This window comes from Anguilla rostrata, chromosome 7 (genome assembly GCF_018555375.3).
Source record: "Anguilla rostrata isolate EN2019 chromosome 7, ASM1855537v3, whole genome shotgun sequence".
In the NCBI taxonomy this organism is placed as follows: domain Eukaryota; kingdom Metazoa; phylum Chordata; class Actinopteri; order Anguilliformes; family Anguillidae; genus Anguilla; species Anguilla rostrata.
This window is the reverse complement of record NC_057939.1, coordinates 14,369,931-14,387,423: the sequence shown is the minus strand read 5'-3', so window position 1 is coordinate 14,387,423 and position 17,493 is coordinate 14,369,931. Positions and strand designations below refer to the sequence as shown.

Sequence of the window (17,493 nt, the reverse complement as noted above, 5' to 3'; positions counted from 1 at the left end):
CCACAGGCAGTTGACAGTGTATCTGATATGATGTGTAAGTTGTAGGACCTCACAAAACTGGTGATGCATATTCTGTAATAATGAAAATCAACATATGTGGACTTAATTGATATAGTTAGTGTAATCTATCTGGAATATATTATACATGACCTAGGAATATATACAAGAATATGTGTTTTATCCATTTACTGTGTGCAACCAAAAACTGTTCGCCCAGTTTGGTGACCATATTTCGAAATAAGCCCTGAAAACTGAGATGGTTTGGATAGTCAAATGTGTTTTAAGGGGGAGCACAGGTTGAGTTGTGCTGGGGCCCCAAGATTAAACATACCACTGAACAATACAATATACAGTTGAGTAAATTTAAATGTACTGATAGAACTAGCTAAAATGTCCTTCCTCCCCCTGTCTCCTAAAAGATATTGAACTTCAGAGTCGGTTATTCCCACCTCTCCAGAACAAAAGTGTCTCTTTATTTGTCTCACTTGAAAGTGTCTGTTTCTGCCTTGAGGCAAACAGACAAGCCTGGATTTAATCAACATTTGTATTGAACTTTGGCTCACAAATAAAGTGTAGATGCAACTTTTTGGGTAATTTTTTGACAGTTGAGTTTATAAAACTTCCTTTATTGGGGAAAACCTGGATGTTGCTATGAAACTGAGAGTTAAAGACAAATTTAGATTTAATCTGAGCCACAGTGTATGTAAAACTGAATCATGACTGTGCAGCCCCTCTTCTCTAATGCCAAATCAGAACAGTGAGATATTTTGCATGTTCTTGTGCCTGCGTGGGTTTCCTCCACTCCAGTTTCCCACAGTCCGAAGGCATGCAGGTAGGCTCTTAGGAGACTCTAAATTGCCCTTTGGTATGAGTGTGTGTATGGTGTGTGTGCCCTGCAGTAGATTGACGACCTGTCCAGAGTGTATTCCAGCCTCTATAGGATTAGGTTGTCTGCAGGTTTTTTATTATTGTTTTCGTATGCATGTGAGTATGTGAAAGAGAAGGAAAAGCCATTCTCATCACTGCATCAATGCAGATCAGCATATAAAGTTAATCCGGACCAAAGACTTGTGGTTCAGTGGTGGATTCACAGAAGCAAATCAAAGGGAGGGGTTAGCCCAATCTTCCACAGTGCCCACTGAAACAACCACTAAATCTATGCTCCGCATTCATACCAAATCACACCGCAGCATGGAGCTGTCAGTTAAGGACCTCTGTGACCTTGTTCTGTCCTGCAGTCAGAATCCTCCCGGCCTGCATCTGTTAGAGTTCCCCAATCAGCAAGGATAAAAAGCAGTCTTGCATGTCGTCACTCCCTAAGCCGACAAGCTTAGCACAATGCCGTCCACAAGGCAAGTAAAGAAAACTGGCAGATTAACGGAGATCAGCTATCTTCACTGAATGGCGAATCAAAGAGGTGTTGTCAGGAATTGGAATCCGCTGGAGCTTTCCATCGCAGACCCAACTCAGAGATGTGTGTGCCAGTGCACTGTCTATATGGTGGCGTTGAACCAGCCAAACTGGAAGTGACGCACTTAAATAAGGACATTTGTGCTTTGGAGAGGATCGAATACCAGTCTCTAGGCTTAGTGGGACAGGAAGGAAATTTTAGTTTTGACTTGCCTTGGCTTTTTTGTGGTCTGCTTTCCTGGCTGTATGGGCTTAGAATTAATTGTAATCAACAGTGTCAAAATGAACTGTAATCCAGATTTTACGCTGTGATTCGGTTATTTATTTTAGTAATTGTATGAAAATAAAATTGAAGTATGTACTCTGATAGGTATAATCATGTTTTTTCATCATTAACTCAGTCCTCAAATGTGCAGTTACAGTGCTAAAATAGTATAGTATAATAGTAATAGTATAATTTAAACAGTGCACAAACATATGGATATGATGCTCAAATTTAGACTGGAAATCCATTATATGTGCACAGGACATGTAAAATGTTGTGGGCTGTTTGGCCTACTTTCTCAGAGAAAGTAACTGCTGAGCTACATACAGGTCTCTTGTTGGAAGAAGCTGCTAGATGATGCCATACATTAAATTAGCATATTTCAATGGTGATATCACATCCGTTTGCCTATACATTCATTGCTTGTTATATTAGCATTGTTTTATTTGTTTTTTTTTTCATTTATTTTTATTTTTGGAGAAATCCAAAAAAATACATGGAAGCAGTTTGTACCACTGAGTGTGTGCACATTCAAGCTAGCTGCTAATGATATTGTTGACACAACTGAGATTTTCTATGCATTTGGTGATTGAAAGCATTGGTTTCAGATATACTGTATAGTTTAGGCTTCTTGGAAAGTGAAGATATGTGTAGCATGATGATAAGGGTTAAAAGGAATATTTCTGATTCAGCCAGTGTGTATTCTAAACAGTAATTCAGAGACATTTTACAGCCTACAGTATGTCTTTGGAAAATCCAGCTTTGATCCTAGCTTCAAAGGTTCACAATTAAATCTCTAACAGATTTCAGAGTTCAGTCTAATTAGAAAAAAATTGGGCACATGGTAATTTCAGCTTCCAAACTGGACCAAATTCTAATATTAGACATTTTTCGCAATGGCCTAAGAAACCAGATCGAATGGTGTCCACTCAGATCATCTCCTTTATCATGATTTATAATAGCCCCACTTTTATTGAACGGAGCAACGCTTCTCATTTTACTTGGGCAAATTTAGAACAGTATTTTTTTTTACAATAAGCAAAATAGCTACCATTAGCAGTTTGCGTAACCTCATCTTCACTATTATAAGTAATGTTTACAATATAGTGGGATAAATTTAATTTGCGGATAGATACCTGGTTAAATATTACAGTGAGATTAATGTAAACAACACAGTCCTGATATGATTAATATTTACTGTATCAACATGATTAATATAAGACTCTTTTGTAAATAAAGGCTCATTGCTCACCAGAAGTACAGAAAAGGGACCCACACTCACAGGTTCATTAGTCAACTATGACTAGGAGTCCACAATATTGGAAAAACGTCGGACATTAGCTTAGCTTGTCAATGCATTAGTTCCTTCCAATAAGGCACCAACCACCCTCAGACTACCAGTTGTGATAAGTGAATGGAATGTTATTTCTCTGATCTCTAGTTCTCTTCTGCAGTGCTTTCTGATCAGCCTTCTGTCCACAGATGTATATTGTCTTCAGCTGCAGTGCTCCATACATGGGTATGGATGGCACTGGGAGAGGCACCAATTACGAACAGAAAAAGAAACATGAAACCATTTACTTTTTCTGTCTGTGCTGCTGGAGCTGATTTCCTGCTGCGAATTTCAGATGATCAAAGAAAGCTGAGAGACATTTCAGACCACCATCTTGACAGTTGTGGTCACAGTGTGAGAGAGCTTTGGACCCAAGTGTGTTCTTCAGGTCACATGGCCACTGTTGCCTCACACTATTCTGTTGCTCATTGGGCCACGAAATCCAGGTTTTTTTCTTTTATATTTTCTGTGTACACATGTACAACATGGAAAACTGATTTCAAAATGCTTTGGGCCTTTGGTGCCCCACTTGTTCCATTGTATTCTTGGAGGCTATTGTAGGAGTATTTATTGGCTGCCACAATTACTCAGAGCTGTTTCAATATGCTATAAAATGGTTCATCATATGTGTTGATTTTGCTACACAAATATGATAGGTGAAATTTAGTGCCTTGGCTTATTTCATTGTATTTCTTGCCAATGGCTGATTTTAACTAAGCATATTAAAATGTTTTCCCTTATTCTGCAAGGTGCTTATTCCAGTGAGTTGGGAATCAGGGTACATTTGTTGTAAAAAAAAGATAAAACACACTAGCTTTGTAAACACAATTAAATATTACAGACTGCCAGGTTTCATTATTCTCAGGGACATTGACACAGACAAATACGGTTCCATTTGAAGATAAATATGGAAGATGAAGTCAATACTTCTTTGTTGCCTTTCAGGGCATACATTTCATGATCAGCACTACTGCTGTTATGATGTTTTGTTTTTTTTAATTCTTGATAGACCCTGTTCTTAACCTTTAGAGATTACAGTGACATTAAAACCACACACAAAGTCTGCCAGGACTTGACTGCAGGTTTCCTAATCTAATGCAAATGTCCCTTCTCACCTCTATCTTGAAAAGTAATTACGGAAAGCGCTGTGTGATTTCTCTGGGTGCTTGAGTGAGGCCCTCATCTAATAAAGGTCGAGGGAATGAGTATATCTCCATGGATATGGCAGAGCCCATTTACTGTTGTGCTGGAGTGGAACATGTGAGGGAGGAAGCCCAGACCCCCCCTCAATTTCTCTGGGACCCATAACTCCTGCATTTTTCCTGCGTGAAACTTTGAAGGACTTTCAATGGAGAGCAGGCCTGGCAACTGCACAGCCGGAGAATGTGCGATAACCCAATGCCTGTGTTATTTTACGAGGTTTACTTGCTCAGTCTGTTTGCCCGCCTCACATGCACTTCCACAACACCTACTTCTGAGGCTTAACATATTTTAGGTGGAATCATTTTTCCTTTGATTGCAGGCAGAGGCGGGACTTATCAGTCGCTCAGTCATGTAATAGAAAACCGATTACACATGTTGGGAGGATTAATGAACCAGTTCAAGGGAAACCCAATTTGTCCTTGGCATTGGTATGGATGAAAGCCTTCTTTGGGCCTGATTTTTTTCTTTTTCTCATAGTTCTTCCCTGCATCCCCCCATTCTCCCAGATTTGACACTCTTATTGATCATTGATCATATTTTGTCATAGCTCTTAGCCCTTGCATATGTACAGTGCCCAATAAAGTTGCAAAAACCCATTTTTGCTTGATTTGTTCGACATTACCTGATGAAGCTGATGTTTCTCACAGCTATTGGTCTTGTGCCATAGATGTAAGCATAAAAACATTTCATCACCCTGAGTCCACTTCCAAGTCCTATGTCCTGCAAGCATCATTCCTCAACAGCCCCAACAACAGCCAGTACCGTACCCTCTATAGATGCGTAATTTTATCTAAACAATATATTTTCCATATTTTTAGTACTCACCCCTTAAACTAGTATTTTTTACACCATTCTAGCATTGTGTCTGATTGTGCCGAACCTCAAAGCGATCAGACATTCAGCATTACAGCCTTGTTCTCCTGTTGTCTCAAGTTTATTTTCAGCAAGGAGGGATGAGGTGATGTGTCATTAGAGCTGTCAGCAATTCTTATTCTTCATTGATCTCAGCACCCCCTGGCCATTTGGCAAAGAGCTCACTTCCATCCTTTCATGATTGTCTTCTCAAACAGATCCATACCCCTCACTGTATGATGTTCTGAGGCACATTAACGGCTGACTGCGTGTAATCACACTTTTTTTGCCAAAGCTGAAAAGAGAGCAGGGTAGATATCTCTCACCTTTGAGTTCTGTGGCCAGATAATTGGCTGATGGTGATCAGCGACCTCATCAACATAAGCCTGTCAGCTGCCAAATGGGCAATGTAAACCAGACTGACACCATGTGGATCATCCTGAATATCCTTGTAAAACTGTATGTTGCACTTAGTTCTGCGAGTTATTCTCTCATAATGAAAATGTTAATTATTGCTCATTAGAGTATAATCTGTAACAAATGCAACACCACATGCATGTAATTATTATCATATTATATCATAATCACCATGTATTACCTTTTGGAAGGCCATGAAGAGTTGCCTTCATTAAATCTCCATGATGTCGTGTACTTTCTTTGTTAAAAGCAGAGTGTGCTGAATATATCTGCTGGGGTATGAGAAATTTGTGGGGTTCATTCAGGGAAGCTGAAAGTGTCTCCGTAGTCTTTCTTTTCCCCTTTCTCATTTATTTTGTTTCCTCTCATTCCCCTCTCCAGATCTCTGCCTTGTGTGAGCAGCATGGCTAACAGAAATGTGCACATGTCCTAGATAGTGTTCCATTCCACTGGAGTTGCTCATACTAGGGCTGAAGTAAAACAGACAGACAGAATTATTACTGAGGCCAGGTAAGGTGGTTATAATGTCTTATCCACTATTGCTGCTTTACTACCCATGCACAAAATGGCCACCCAAAAACATGACTGATGCCATAAACATGAATATGGTACTCAACCTGGTTTAATTCTAAGAAATAGTTTGAATTACAAGCACAGTGCAACACATAATGTAGTGTAGCCATTGCTTCATAGTAATGCAAATGTATATGTAGCCTAAAATGAAGAATGAGTGAATATGAAGATATCATGTTGTGCAGTTCTCCATCAAAATTGAGTTTTTATTTAAAAAGGAGAGATTATTCCTGAGAAAATAATTACCAAAACCGGTAAGCTTCAGTCACGTGGTGAAATTAATGTAATGAGGTAAAAGGCATAAGGTACCATTAGACACTGTATATTCCATATTGTTTTCAATTCAATTATTGTGAGAAATTAATTCATTAATGAAGAACTGACATGGCCGCCCTAGAGGAATATAAAAACCTCTTGAGAAATAATGAAGCAGGAATCTTAATAACCATGAATTTGCCAATTAAGTGATTCATAGTTAAATTATGTGCATTTTAATTGTGGGTTTCACTAGTTTGAAGGATAATAATAATACAACTTAAATCAAATCATCACATGAAAGAGCCCGCTTTAGAAATCATGATGAAAGTGCTTTGATGCTTCTGAATTCCATGCATTCTCGGGGAAATAATGTACAATATGGCAATGACATACACTTGACCTAAACTGATCCTGCATCCACACTCAAATAGATAGAACCTGACTCTTTGTGTGTGTATGTGTGTGTGTGTGTTTGTCCGTCCATTTTCTCTTCCGTCTGTCCTTCCGTGTAGCAAATGGAATAAAGGTCATTGTGTATTTTATATCTAAAAAATACAATCAAACATTTTTCAACTATTAAGGATCTACATAGCATGAAAAGAAAGTGAAATCCTTATGGTGTGCTTGCCTGCACAGATACCTATGATAATTCATATAGGATTCTATACCAATGTCAGGCTTACTGGTCTCTCTCTTTCTCTCAGAAACAGTTTCACAAACCAAAAGTTTCTTGATTTCCAACGCACACACGCACACACAAATCCCATTTCCGTTGTAGATATGATGGAATCAAAAAGGAGATGGCATTTTTAACATAAACATCAGCTGAAATCGAGGTCGAAAGAAATGACTGTGCTGCACATCAGATATTTTCTTTTTATGCATGCAGGTTAACCCAGTTTATGGAAGAAACTTTTTTTTTTGCACTCCAGTCAGACAGCCATTCTTCCAGGATGGGCTTGTTCTGTCCCCTGAGATATAAAGGGGTGTGAGCCTCTCATACAGAAACACAATTATCATTTCAAAAAGAACTGTCACAGTAATGCTGACATTATAATAAGCTGTCGGAAGACCCTGTGGGGGGCAGTGAATGCCAGCTCAAGTCATTGCAAAACGAGCTAAAATACACAATAAAATGAAAAATCTTTGGTCTGGCTGTGCAAAATTTTGAGCAACTAGGCCAAATGTTGAATCCTTGGAAGTTTCTCAGGTTGCCTAATTTAACAGGCCATAAATGTGGTGAAAATGTCTTATGGTCAGAGTGAGTTGTAGTCTTTCAAGAATCCACAAAATGATTGCAAAATGCTAAAAGTACCGTTGTGCATCACACCTCTCTATGCTCCAGTCTAATTTAATCTTAAATTTATTCATCCCTATTGTCATCAATGTATTCTCTGTAAGAATAACCTCTAACTTTTAACTTCACATGCTCTCACACACTTTTTTTGTCCAAAAAGACAAAACAATTGTTAATATTATTTTCATTTTTTTAAAGAAACTAAATACATTTGTAATAGTGTTGATACTAATAGTGTTGATTTTATTTATATTCTAAAGAATAGCCCATAGTTTAGCATAGATAGTTACCTATATAGTATGTTTGTACATACTGTATGCACGTGTGTGTGTGTGTGTGTGTGTGTGTGTGTGTGTGTGGGAGAGGCAGGCTGGTCTCTTACAGTCCTTAAATGCACCAAAATGAGTCCAGGGAGAAAGGAAGGTTGGCAACTTTGAAGAATTAATAAGATCTTCTTATTAGTGTGCAGCCAGTGATGTAGCATCACAGAGCCAGGGACTTACAGTTTCTATAGTGGCTCTGATGATCTGTGACAGTACGGCGCACCAGACAGGGAGGTCTCATCTGGCAACCTGATTTAACTCTTTACTGTGAGCAGCCTTATCAGTAAAACGTCATTCAAAAGCCACCTGAATTTCTTTTCTACAATACTGCAAAGAGGATATCTGTTGGTCATTATTTAATGGAATGAAATTAAATTAAAAATAGTTTATGGTCAATAAGGTGCAAAGGAGAACAAAACACCAGGATGACATTCCAAGCACACAGGAAATCAAGATCAGTTACATGGATACTGTTTACTTTCATTTTCACAGAACCACAAAAATCTTCAAGAGGAAAACAATATTTATGATAACTGGCTAAAGTGTGGTGCTCATATGTTATGTGTTATTTTTCGGTCTCATGGTCTCTGGGAGTTGTGATTCTCCTGGGAATGGGCTCAATGAATCAATAATGTAAGACTCCGCGGTACATGATAGCAAGATAGCTAAGCTGCGACCTGCTCATAATGCATAGCCTAGAGCCATCTCCACTTCCATGCAGAAATCACACGCGGCGTTCACCCAATTCATCAATACTGGGCTGGTGACTGAGAGAATGCACTCCAGCCTGTAATGCTCCCCCTATAATTGCAGCACTGATTTAATGTCACAACTGAGGTGTGTGGATGCTCTTCAGCCGGTGAAACGTACAGGAACCTATCCTCGTGTTTGTAATATTGTTCACAAGACCGTGTAGGGACGGCGATATTGGAAGCCCTGAAGCCTACAGGAGATCAGGTTATGTTATGAACCCAGGTGTATCTGAGCTGAATTATGAGAGCCAGCAGGAAAGCGGGGGTGTGCTAATTAATCCACATGCTTAAGGGGGAAGATAATGCTGTGGGCAAACTAATTCCAGAGATGCCTGAGGTGCTGTGCCTGACTAGACTCCATCATTGTTCATACGCACGCTAAGCTTTTAGCTTCAGCATACAATGTAAGCTTTAAGTGTATGATGATGTCAGAGGAAAGGAGGACAAAGAGTGTACTGTAAAAACATTAATATCCCTGGGAGACCTGAACTGACTCGTGCTGGTATTAAATAATGATATATACTGTAGGCCTATGCACATGCAGACAAGTCGTTTCCTTACAATTTTGAATTTATTTGGTCTTTTTTTGTTTTTTAATTGGTGCATTTCCGTTGACAGGACGAAATGAAAATTGACTGGACAGCGGGTGAGAAGGAATGGCATCTCTGAGTTCTGTTAGCTGCATTCTTCTGATTGAGGGGAAAGAGTGTCCCTCTCATTAGTGTGGCAGTGTGTCTGACAGCTTGGGACTGTCAGGCTCAGGTTTCATTTCTCTGCAGCTCTCAGCCTTAAATCCAAGAGTGTCATGCACCCGCTGCATCATGCGCACTCATGCATCTTTTCAATCTGTTCCCAGCCAGTGCATGTCACAGTGGCCATTTATTTATTGATTGATTTATTTATTTTTCAGTTATTATTTTTTTATAATGCAGAAAATTCATATAAATGATATTAAATCAATAATTTTTTATTTTTTTAAAATAATATAAAAGCAATCCAACAGTCAGTGTAGCATTTTGTATGCAGAGAGGAGCCTGGCCTTGCCTTAACCAGGTAGCCATTAGCACAGAAATGAAAGAATCCTTCCTTATTGGAAAAATGTGTCGCAGCGATCTGGGTAAGAATTTTCATGTACTTAATTGAGCCCACCAGAATGTAGCTTTTTGTACCATTTTCTTACTAGATGCAGGCAAGTGTTCAGTTTTTTTTTTGATTGACCCTATTAGTTTGTCCTTGAACAATATGTCCAACTCAGCTTCAGATAGGGTGACCAGGTGACAGGGGATGCACTTGGGCTGAGGAGGGATACACTTGGGGTACACTTACTCTCGCTATCAGGACAAACTGCGTCCTGGCAGTACCTTCATCAGGTTCATCAAATGCTTATAAATTGGGACTGTCCTGATTTAATTGGGAGGTCTGGTCCCCCTACCTTCACAGAGTCACTCATTAAGGCTGCCCTCTGTCTTGGCCTTTCCTTTGGAACCTCTGGAACAGGCTATTAGATGAAAGAAACTGTATCCCATTTGTAACAAAGGCACAGTAATCTCTCATAATATCTCTCTGTATGTCAATGACATTTTACTATACCTTTCACACTTATCTAATTCAGTTCAAAGGATGCTTGACATATTTGATGATGATTTAAACGAATCAATACAGAGATTGAAAACAGCAATAAAAAGGCAAATGCATATCAGACATCTGATGCACTGCAGCTGCATCAAACTGTATGAAGGAGCCAAAGGCTAAGTCTGATGTGGCTGAAGTATTCTGTACATGACTGGACACGTGTTAGCCATGGCAAAGTGGGTTTTAGCCAGGCTGTTTGTTTTTCGAAGGCTGTCCCATGGCAGTAATGAGAGGGCAAGGTCCGCAGAACTCAGTGTCTCTTTGGGAGATTGTTGGTCGGTTCCAGGCTGTGGTGAAGTCTAAACTGAAGTGACGCTTATAAAGCGAAGGGTGGGGAAAGAAAATTAGCTTTTCCAGGGAAAGGGCCCTCGGGAGGCAGTGGACTGACAGGTTGAGCAGTGGAAGGAGATGAAAAGAGTGTATGCCTCTCTGTGGCGGGGGGGCAGGATTAGAGTCTGGTGACTATGACAGAGCAGACATGGGGCGCAGAGGACTTCAGCATAATTCAGGTAATTGCGAACTACAGTACATATCCAGTTGTTTGTGGGTGTTTATGTGCATTTGCATGTTTTTGTGTGTGTATGTGTGTGGTTGTGGGGAAATCTCCTAGTTCTGGGTGTGTGTGTCTTTCAAACTTCAGGTTTTTATTGTCACATTTACAATTGACACTAGTGTGTGTGTGTGCGTGTGTGTGAGTGCCCTCTGTATTCCTTGTCCACTGCAAGTAGCTGAGTGCCAGCATATGGGGAGCTAATTCTGGAAATCCAATTAAATTGTTTTTTGGGTGTTAATTGTGTTTGGATTACAAGTGTGACTCCATGCCAAATGGATCTGTGGCCTGCAGAAACGGACTGACTCCCCTTCACGGTGCCAGTTGTAATATTTGCAATAAATAAGAAATTTGGTTTTAATAAACCTGCAGTTAATGAACCTACAGTACCACTGCATTTTCTGTTGTCAGCACTATACTACTGTTTATATTGTCTCACAAAAGTCTCTTCCCATAATACTAATTTCAAAAGCATTTCTGATTATTGAAGGTAATGACTTGTGTTAATCTTCGTTTTTACTTCAATGAGAAATGTAACATCCATTTTTTCTATTTAGAGTTCATATCAAACAGCATATACTGGCTTTGCACATGGCCGTTTGATCTATTATTTATAGCTTTGTGATAAAATGTCCGCTATGTGTCATTTCCAGTTGAACTGGAGATTATTTCATTTCTGTGACACTGGATAATTGCACCTCCTTACTTTCTTTCAGGTCATATCATAATTCATTATGCAGTCCATCAATACTCATCCATTGCAGTTTAGATATAATATTGACAACGGAACAGATGGCACTAGGTAGTAATATAACAGGATTTTAATAGGTTTATATTTTGAGGATGTGTTAAGATGAAGTTTGGTATAGTAGAGCAGGTTACCTGGAAAGGGATATTGAACACGGAATTGTGCACTTGTCCGAATGGAATATCCATTCTTACAAGTGTTAATTGTTCAAATCATCATTTGACCCCTATTTTCTGAGTACATGGTGTCCTGATGAGGACAGTATGGGCCAGATGGGAGGATTGAGTCCATCATGTTGCTGTGGCATGGCCCATAAATTCATCTGAAGCCCATACTGAGCGGGTGCTGTGCTTATGAGGGTTGGTTTGTATTCTCCGCACTCCTCTCCTGCACCTCTGCCTGCGTCTGTCATGAAAATCAAACAGGGACACAGAGCAGCAAGCTGAAGTCTGCCGCTGCCTCTATCCACTGCAGCATCCCAGACATGTTCTTCCATCCAGCACTGAAACATGCAGCATGACTCAATTTCAGCAGGGGTGCCAGAAATGGCGATTAAAGACAAAACCAATCTTCAACCGACCAAAATGAGCTTTGCAAACTGGGTATGCAAAGGAAAATGCTATCATCTGTATTTGTTTATTAGTCAAATTTAAGGACTAACATTAAGTGAATCCAAGCTGTAATTTGTTTAGCACTATGGATGTGTTTTACAATTTCTGCCTTTTATTTTTTATTTTATTTTTTTATTTATAGTTTGTTACTGGTGGTGTGCTGGCTTCCTGGGGGGGGGCGATAAAGAATGTGTTTGGGATGAACAGAAATCATCCCAAACACGTCTCAGAACGCCTTTGGGACGTAAGGGGAAAGTGGGTTTTTATTCCCAGCCTTATTTGTCACATTGCTCTGAAGCACACAATGCCAAGCACTACTTCTTATCCTTGCCAACCGAACCCTCCCAAAGTTCTCGAAACTAGGTAAGTTCTCAAAACCAGGTTTTTGTCAAGGTTTTGAGAACTCTGGGAGGGCTCCTTTGGCAAGGATAAGAAGTGTAGCCTGGTATTGTGTGCTTCAGACACATGCCTGTCTCCTGAAGTGATAGCAGAGGTTGCAACAATGAGCATTGATATATTTATATCACTTGTTTGACCATAAGCTTCATTTGTATTCATTGGTAAGAGTGCCAAAAAAGCTAAATGATTCAGCACCAAACTTGAACAGCACTGAATGCTATTATTGACTCCTATTCCACCACCCAACCAATGTTGCAACTACTAGCTAGGTGAAGGCAAAAAATAATGAATTTGCACAGAATATAACAATTCCACTGGCTCCCAGGCTAGTGTGCACTACCGTTTTCACCAAAATAGACCCCAGGTCACAATAACCATTTAAAAGCTTGGCAACCAATATTTATGAACTTGAAAGTTCTCTAAAAGGATGTTGTCAGCCCCTGTTGCCTTGGGAACAGGGATGGTACATTTTATGAGTAACCCCCAAGTGAATTTTAGCTATAATGAGCCTAGTTCAAGTTTTCTACATTCCAAATTTACTTTGCCATTTTTGAAGCTCTGAGCCATCACACATAAAGTGTTTGAACACTGGCATCATATATTTTTGGAGAAATAATTAAGAGGTATCAAAAAGAAAAACAGTTGTTTTGAGTGCTTCATGACGTCAATGTTCCCAGCTCAATTCATTTCTACTTTTATTTGTCATGGGCAAAGTATAACAGTGTAAACAGTGCAATGAAAATTGTGTTTGTGGAGTCTCCCCAGCTCCTACCTAGCATTCTGAAATATAGCTCCAGTTGGCTTTGACTAAACTGAACAAAACTCTTGTCATCACAGCTATTCCATGACCACTGTCACAACAGTTTCAATCGCAATCAAATTACAGCTGAGATTTATTTGTCTCCCGTTGAAAATGGGTTTAAAATGAACTCATTTGTTTTACTCACTGCATTATATATTTGAAAGACTGTGGTCTCTGGTTTCAGGCAACATTTGTCCTTTACTTTGACTTATAATTAAATGCAAATTTGCTGAGAAACACTATTTGAGCAGTTCATATTGCAGTTGTGGAGAAAAAGTGTAACGTGTTTACTTGTAAGCCGAAGTTAAGGACAAATGTTTATTGAATACAGGCCTGTGTTTCAGGTTATAATGCACACATGTTTATGCACATTATGTGCATATGTTTGAATATTGTACTCCATCCTCCTGACACCCTGTGGTCTTTTATATAAGGATATACAATTTTGCCTTCCCTGAGCTCTATACAGTATTTCTCTTAACTTGCAACTGCTGTACTCAAATGAGGATGCTTGGCACTATTAAGTGCACTAACTGACAGCATAATCCACAGTACTGTTTGAAAACAAGATGGCTTAGATCACAGTGAACGTATTGCATATGAGAACAGTGAGCAACGGTACCAATGGTAAGAAACTGGTTTTGTGTTGGAATCTGTTTTTTTTTTTTTATATATAATTACAAATATTTGTTGTTTGGTCTGGTATATAAATTTGATACTCACGAGCCAGCATGCCATTACATGTGCAGTGCTCATACGGGGACTAATACGTATTTGCTACAGAGCAAATGCATTTTGTTCCCCTCAGTGTTTATTTTATCAGTTAAGATTTAGTTCTGAGCAATGGTGATGACAGAGTTCCCCGTTACTACTCAAGTCACACAAAAAGCACCCCACAAGCCCAAGACAGTTTGGACAGCATGCTCAAATCATCCCTCAAATGGAAATGCCAGTGTAGGGCTTGTTTATTTGTCCTTTTGTAAGGAATATTCTTGAATGTATCATGTGAAAGATGAAGTCTGCGTGATGAGTGAGTGGCTAAACACAAAAAAACGGTCAGAGCTTAGTAGAGACAACTCCTGAGCCTGGACTGATCGATTGCTCATCAATAATGTATGCTGAGGACTCACAACTAAGTCAACCCCTGGCTTAGGTTTTCGACGGGCAGGAAGCCTTTTGCAAATATTGATATGAGATTTTAATATCCTGCTGAGAATGTTCCCCGCTTATGATATGCACTTCCAATGAAAGAGTACACCATCTCTTTTGCATATTCATGTGCGGTCTGCATAAAAAAGAATATTAAGTGGAATGTAAAACCGCCGTGTTCATCTGAACAGATGAACAGAGGAAAACAAGAATGGCAATTCTTATCTTTGCTGCATAGTCCACTGCATATTTTAAATTAAAATTATAAAGAGATGCATCCAATTGTTCCTCAGCATGAATTTAGGATCTTGATCTTGTGTATCTCTTCATTTTCCCCCTGTCTCTCTTCAAATTTGAACCTGACCGTGACTTGTACGTATCTTACTACTTTAAACATTTTTCAAAATATATTACACTTTTTTAATATAAATGTTTGCTTCAAATCAGCAGAGAGAACTGCCACACTGTACATGTTGTATCCATATCCTAAAACCTGCCTTAAGCACACAGTCTGTAATGTATTCATTAACAAACTCAAGCGTCTTTATAAATATTTCACAAGCATTTGTGCTGGGACTTGACCTAAAGTAAAGTGACATACTGTGTTATGTGGCATTTGAGAGTAGCATTTTACATGCGTTATGTCAACCTTTGTAAATCATTGTATGTGCTAAGGAGGGATTTAAAATTGAGGTATTATGACTGCTTCATAAAAGCAGAACAATATAATTTGTGTATAATTTATATATATATATATATGATTGATATATGCACATTATATATATATATATATATATATATATATATAGTACGTGTGTGTGTGTACAGTGGTTTAGGGTTTTGATGCGTTGCCTCTATATATAGAACGTGTGTGTGTCACTTTACCTATTTATGAGCTGTGCATTTATCTTCATTTGTTCTATTTCCCATTAATGCACCTACCGCAATATTTCCCTGACATACAATGCGGGCAAATAACTGCAATACAATTTTGATATAATGAAAATAAATGAAGTCTTGCGAGGACATTAAATCCAGGCAAAGCTATAATGCAGCCAACCAACCCAGCCCTGAATGAGACCCAACACATTCTTAATCATAAAATCATCAGTGCATACTGGTTCAGTAGTTTGATTAATGGTTTGCCGGTTTGAATGTGGGGTGGTACTGGGTACTATTTCCCCATAGTGTGAGATGCTGCTTGACCTAATTCTCCTCAGCCATCAACGGCACCATTTACTTAAGACTGTAATGTCAAACTTAGAGAATTTTATGAATTATTCATTAGCAAATTATCATGAGCTCTGCCTTGGAGGCCATGAAAATAGATTAAGCTGCATTATATTCTGTGACTTTTTCTGTTTGTGTATAGAAAAATGTATTTGTTATATTAAGGTTTTATTATTATTATTTAAAAATTAAATTACAAGGCAATCTCAGAGATATTAACACTTTGGGAGTGAAGGTTATTCAGAACTCAAAATGCTTGCTACATTGACAGTTAGGTTAAACCTGGAAGTTGCTTATGCTTCTGGGTTCATACCCTGCTTCGTTAGCTAGTCAGTCCATAACTCGAAGTCTGTATCTTTGAGGTTCTACTGTATATTTTTGTCATTTGTGATATGCTTTTTTATGTCCTTTCGTTCATAATGTTGAATTTATTTTATTACTTTAGTCTCTTGCTGGCTTGATTTGAGTTTCTATACATCAGGCAAATGATAGTGCATTAACCATAGCTCCATTGTTACTGTGCAGTTATCCAGTTTGCAGAGGCTTTTTCTTGTTATTCTTCTTCTTCATTGATATTTGCTCAGTTTTCAGCTCATCAAATGCTCTTTCAGTATCCTCCACTGCTGCAATTCCGTCAGGAACATCTTCACTATGCGGTCATTTGTTCTCATTAATATGCATTAACATCAACATTTGCAGTGCTATTAATTAACCCAAGGTCGAAGCACAGTGTAATAATCTGGAAAGTGTTTGTCTTACAATTGGCCAAGCTTAGAGTAATCATCAGTTTATATTTGGTACTTCTGCAATCGCAATATAGATGTGATTATTCAGAAGACTATAAATAACATACATTATAAATTATAACAATTAAATTAAATTCTAATTCAATTATAAAACTAAGTACATAAAAACGTGTGTGTGTGCGCGCGTGCATGCATGTGCGTGCATGTGCTCATGCGTGCACATGCGCTTCTATAGACGTGTTTAATATCTAGTTTTTAGATTACTGCTTTTGAGAGAGAGATACTGTAATTTCATATGACAAACTTGTTCACAGTGCACACAATATTGCGTTGTCATTAAGAGGCCAATCTAGTTCATCTGAGCATACGAATGTTGCCTTTTTCTCTCTCTCCCCTCCACAGGCATCAAAGGGAATGCCCTTAGGCAATTAAAAGCCATGCTGAGGCCCATATCTATGCATACAAATCTTTGGTGTCATGGTGTCTCCACTCCTGGAGAGTTTAACCACTTCTGAAGAAACACCAGAACGCAAAGCTATTTATGGGGTCAGTGCCCAGCGTGGCCACAGAATACCATGAGAATCATGGCTTCCTGTTTCAGCATTTTGCGGCATTCAAATGAAACCATCAATTGAAAGTCTTATGTAGATAATGGAGGCAGTATGCCTGAGCTTGTCATATGGATAATATTTTGCCTGAAGGTAGAGATTACACTACTGGCTGGACTGAAGAGTTATTGTCTACAACCATCACCTTCCGTTCAATGCAGGAGTAAATTTCTATCTTGAGGTATTCATTACATTACATTACATTTATTTGGCAGACGCTTTTATCCAAAGCGACGTACAAAAAGTGCATTTCATGGTCATACACAACTGCTAAACACAGGTTCAGTAAGGTACAATACTTATTTTGTACAGCTATATCTAGCCAAGAACACAGT

At 38.8% G+C, this 17,493-nt stretch overlaps 1 protein-coding gene across 6 annotated transcripts in view; it reads left to right on the top strand.

Annotated features, from left to right (window-relative positions):
- The window catches only part of mgat4c (mgat4 family member C), a 138,184-nt gene that overhangs the window by 91,361 nt on the left and 29,330 nt on the right, over positions 1-17,493 (top strand). The window contains exon 5 of one of the 6 annotated variants that reach the window (XR_010331196.1): positions 3,158-4,807. The exons of the other annotated variants lie outside the window; for them this stretch is intronic. The gene's annotated coding sequence lies outside the window, so the exon portion shown is untranslated. Of the gene's footprint in view, positions 1-3,157; positions 4,808-17,493 lie in introns of those variants that run through there. 6 annotated transcript variants of the gene reach the window in all.